Raw genomic sequence first — 5000 nt, forward strand, 5'->3', positions numbered from 1 at the left:
CCATTAGGTTTGAAGGAGGAAGTCGTCTTCTCCCCCAACAGGCATGTTATTGGGAACTTCTGATTAGCCTTAACTAACCTCTGGTGGACAACTTTCTGGAAAGTGTAGGAAGCCAGTCCTCTTTCCACCAGGTCCTATGCAAGGCAAATACTTTGCCACAACCTACAACTGAGGAAGGGAGAGAAAGAAGGAAATAGAACACAGTTCACAATTTGCAGCTGCCGTGTAAAGGTGTTGGGTGCTCATTAAGGTGAACACACACCCTCCTAAGAGCCTGGCATGTAGCATAAGGAGTCTTTCTGCTAAAGGAAAAGTATCTTCCATGGGAAGCCAACAATACCCTTGATAAACCAAATTACTACATACAAGCCTTTGTACAGTCTGGATGGCTACTGATGTTTTCTGCCTTACTGGACCCACAGTGTTTTGCCAATGGAATTATAGTCAGAGTCTAAAACAATCTGCAGAGATGCTTACCAAAATCTAAGGATTCTTTCCTGCAAGTCTGCAGGTTTCTGCAGGCTTTAAAAGCAGTAATTTTAAAAATTGTATAATGGGTTTTACAAGTGCATTTGTGAAGAATACAAATCAGGATGTATCTGACATACCACATCTGACACTCATAAGTATATAAATGATGCTATACATCAATAAACTGAACAGTAAGGCGGACATTTCAAAGTTACAATGCATTTCCAAATTTTAGAAATATATCTAGTAAATCTCATTATATTACAGATTAACAGATTATAAATATTTTAATATACTGTAAAATGTATGTGTTCAATGACTCATGCTAAGTTTGTGTGCTGTGGACAGCTATCTTAACAACAACAACATTTATATGGCCGTAACTAAGTTTTTTAATTTAACACTCCATTAAAATGAATGGCGGGATAAGAGTTCCCGCCTCTGGTGATTTTGTTGTTTCAAGTTCATCTACATCTGGATACAGATTCAACAAGACAGGCTTTCATTGATTTATAATGCTGTCTGCTTAGGAGTGTGGGTCACTTGTTTCCATTCCCACTCACAAACATTCAAAAATGCAGGTGTATGTAATAATGTATTTTATTAACGACACTTCATTCACTAATATAATAAATGCTGGATGAATAATATTTTTATAAGCTTGATGTACTCTTACATAGAGAAATTCAGCCCATCACTGTCTTCCTACGAAACTTTTAAACAGAAAAAGATATATTGGATGAACTGGCCACAGCTGTTTTGCAACTGGAAGAACCACAAATTTTCCAAAGCAAAGAACACAGTTCAGAAGCAAAGAAAACCTGTGGATTTCTTGTGTGGTTGGTGGTCACATCTAGCACCATACAATTTACTTCAGTTTGGAGATACACATGAATATTTAATGCATCATAATACAGACACAGCTTTCACATACCTTTCTTTTTTAAACAATGAGAATGTTTCTATCTGATAAAGGGCAATATCAACAACCTCAAGAATAGTTCTGGGTGCTCAGACCTTTTCCTTTTGGCAAGGCTGTGCTACACTGAGGCCAGATCTCCACTTACCTGCATGTCGTCACTTTGGATATTGATCTTCCAGGGTTTGATTTAGCAGGTCTAGTAAGGATCAGCTTAATCAAGTGCCGATGGTGTTCCTGTCAACCCCTGTACTCCACAGAGCCATGAGGATTAAGGAAAGTCAATGGAAAAGTTTCTCCCATTGACCTCCCACTCTGACTTAAGGTACATCGACTGCAGCTACACTATTCTGGTATCTAGAGTTGCATATCTACTTTCTTCAGTAGTGTAGACCTGTCCTGAGGCAAATGCTACCCTGTCTACATAGCAACAGAGGGTCTTCTGAAACAGCCTAACAGATTGCCTAAGGGAGAAGAAATTAGGCAGGAGGAATAAAGAAGTCATTTATGCAGCATGGGATGCCACCATGCAAATGCTCCCTGTGCACGAATGCATGGGACAGAAAGTATATAGAACCTGAGTGTTTCTCAACCAGTGGTACAAGTACTCTTAGGGGTACTCGAGAGAAGTCTGGGGGGGGGGGTATGTCAATACAACTGAAATTTGGAGAAAACTGAATTTTTGTTTTAAGTTTTCCAGCGCTTTATTATTTTTGTACTTTTTACACCCAAAAATTTCATCACCTGCCCGGCTAAGATTAAGTTGTTTAAACAAATGTGTTGCAATGGTAGAAAAAATAGTGTGTGTCTGAAAACTGTAGGCATGAGGGGTACTTTTTTTAAAAAAAGGGGTCCATTATAAAAAAAAGATTGAGAAACACTGGCATATATTGTCTGATCCTCTGCTTCCTGGTAAGGATCCATTAAGCCTAATGTAGTCAACAGCCTATAGAAGCCCTATGGGAACAGGTCCACAAGCCAGTAGAGATTATTCTATTTCTTGTATATTCACTCACCACCCAGCTCAGCTACCCTCCCTTGGCTCTACCATGGGGTGGGAAATAATTTTTGATGGGAGGCCACTCCAAGAATTTGGAAACTGGTCAAGGACTGCACTCTTCCATGATATTAACGGAGGAGGTGTGGGGTCGAGGATGGAGATTGGGTGCAGAAGGGAGCTTGGTGTGTAAGAGGGGGTGTGGTATCTAGGAGGGAGTTTGGGTTTGGAGAGGGTGCAGACATTTGGGTTTTGTGGCAGGAAGGGGTTGTGACCTAGGGCAAGCAACTGAGGTCTGGGAGGGGGCATGGGTGCAGGAGAGAGGCAGAGGGTTTGTGTTATGTGGGGTAGGAATGGAAGGGCAGAGGGTAGGGGGAGCTGGGGTCCCAGAGGCAGGCTCTGGCTTGGAGACTTACTCAGGTGACTCCTGGCTAGCAGCCCCACACATTTCTCAGCCATGGCAGAAGCCACATGCATCTGTAAATGGCTACAAGGCGGAGGGGAGGGTGACTTCATGTACTGAACAGGCATCTCCCATTGGCTGGAAACCAGTCAATGGGATTGTGCTGAGTGCGGAGGCAGCATGTTAAGCCTCTACCTGCCCCCAGGCTTGCAGCTGTTCAAAGATAATCAGCACCCAGCAGCCATTTTTCTGAGCAGTGTGCGGGGGGGGGGGGGGGGGCGGGGGGGGGAGAGGGCAGGGGAAGGAGCAGGGTAGACAAGGAGCCTGCTTGAGACTCTCCAATGCTTCTGCAGACCAGATCTGGCAGTTTGGCAGGGTATGTTGCCCAGACCTGCTCTAACAAAATTTGGTCCTAAATACCATGGAAGCTTGAGCAGAATTTTTCTCTGAAGCTAATTTTGCCCCTTTCCCACTTGTGGAAACCTCAGCTCATCAGTAGTGCACAGGTGATGGCTTTATTCATTAAATAAACCACTGGATTTTGCTTCTTTTACTGAGTCTTGCAGAAAATCCACATTGTTGAGTAGCTTGTTACTGAATCAAGCACTTATTGTACATACAGATTACATAAACAAGAAGGTCAATTTTGTTTCAAACCTATATGAATGTGGTTCTGGGACTGAATTAACTACTGATTGAAAAGTTACACATTTTCAGCTAGCTAATCACATTTTATTTCACTATACACAGACAGCAGTGCAATGAAATTACTGTTTGTTTGTACATTTTGGAAAATGTTTTAACTTCAAGCCTGTAAAAAGAAGTTTCATATATGTTCAGGTAAGACTGGTAGGGAAAAATTGCTGGTAACAATGACATAAAAAGGCTCAGTAGCAAACAAGAAATTGTGTTCTCCAGATTTTGACTCCTTTCTTCCCCTCCCCTCTGTGAAATACAATCTAAGGGCACATGTGCAATACTTCATAATACCTGCACAGACCCTCCAATAGTGGGGGGGTGCGGGAGAACATGGTGCAATTGCCCTGGGGCCTAATGATTCTAAAGAGCCCAGGGCGCTCAGTTGCCATCGTTACTGTGCAGCGCTCTCCAGCCACTTTAGAGGGCCAAGGGTGTGCACGCCACAACATCCAGGCAGCACACTGAGCTTCGCTGCCCCAGTCCCACCTTTTCCACCTGAGACCCCGCTCCTTTCAGAAGTACAGAGCCAGGTACCCTCCCACACATACATTGCCCAGGGGCCTGGCAGTCCTGTTGGCTCCCCTGTACCTCTGGCAGCAAGTCTCAGAGCCTGGCTCCATTGACTCTGGCCCATGCAACAGCACTAAAAATAGAAGTATAGATGCTGTGACTTGGACTGGTGCTCCAGCTCTGAAACCAACCCACTCCAGCTCAAGCTTGAGTGACTACTCTGCTGTTTTTTGCATCTGAGGATGAGCCCACAAGCCTGAGTCTCTAGGCCCAGGCCTTAAGATCCACTGCTGCAGGTTTTAAAACATAGTGTAGACATATAGCTAGAGGCCTCCTTTATTCAATATGAATTCATAATTCTAAAGGATCAGCCCTTTCTTTCATAAAAAAATGTTCCATGAGCTAATGCTACATTTGCATACCTGGTAAGGGTAATACATGTTCCATACCTGCAAACATTTATAAGAGAATTTCACCATGCTGCTAATTAGTAGGATCCTATCTACAGAATCATAGAAGTGCCAGGCTGGAAGGGACTCAAGAGGTCATCTAGTCCATCCCTCAGCCTTGAGATAGCATTAAGTAAATCTAGACAACAACTGACATTTGTTTGTGTAACTTGCTCTTATAAACCTCCGGTGATGGGATTCCACGGCCTCCCATGGATGCCTGTTCCAGAGCTTAACTATCCATATATTAAGAAAGCTTTTTCCAAATATCCAACCTAAATCTCCCTTGTTGCTGATTAAACTGATCACTTCTTTTCCTACTGTCACTGGAGAACAATTGATCACTCTTTTCTTTGTAACAGTCCCTAACATATTTGAAAACTATTATCAGGTTGTCACACACTCTTTTTTTCTTCCTCAAGACTAAAGCTGCCTAGGTTTTTTTTTTTTAATTTTCCTCATAGATCAGGTTTTCTGAACCTTTTATCATTTGTGTTGCTCTCTTCTGGACTCACTCCAATCTGTCCACATTTTCCTAAAGTGTGATGCTAG

The 5000-nt window shown here is 42.8% G+C and overlaps 1 protein-coding gene across 20 annotated transcripts in view; it reads right to left on the bottom strand.

The window, feature by feature from the left end:
• ZNF536 (zinc finger protein 536) overlaps nucleotides 1–5000 on the bottom strand; it is a 463664-nt gene that overhangs the window by 317274 nt on the left and 141390 nt on the right. The window contains exon 6 of one of the 20 annotated variants that reach the window (XR_012906702.1): nucleotides 1–168. This exon is cut by the window's left edge and continues 175 nt beyond it. The exons of the other annotated variants lie outside the window; for them this stretch is intronic. The gene's annotated coding sequence lies outside the window, so the exon portion shown is untranslated. The remainder of the gene's footprint in view (nucleotides 169–5000) is intronic. 20 annotated transcript variants of the gene reach the window in all.

The sequence above is a fragment of the Pelodiscus sinensis genome, chromosome 12 (genome assembly GCF_049634645.1).
Source record: "Pelodiscus sinensis isolate JC-2024 chromosome 12, ASM4963464v1, whole genome shotgun sequence".
In the NCBI taxonomy this organism is placed as follows: Eukaryota; Metazoa; Chordata; order Testudines; family Trionychidae; genus Pelodiscus; species Pelodiscus sinensis.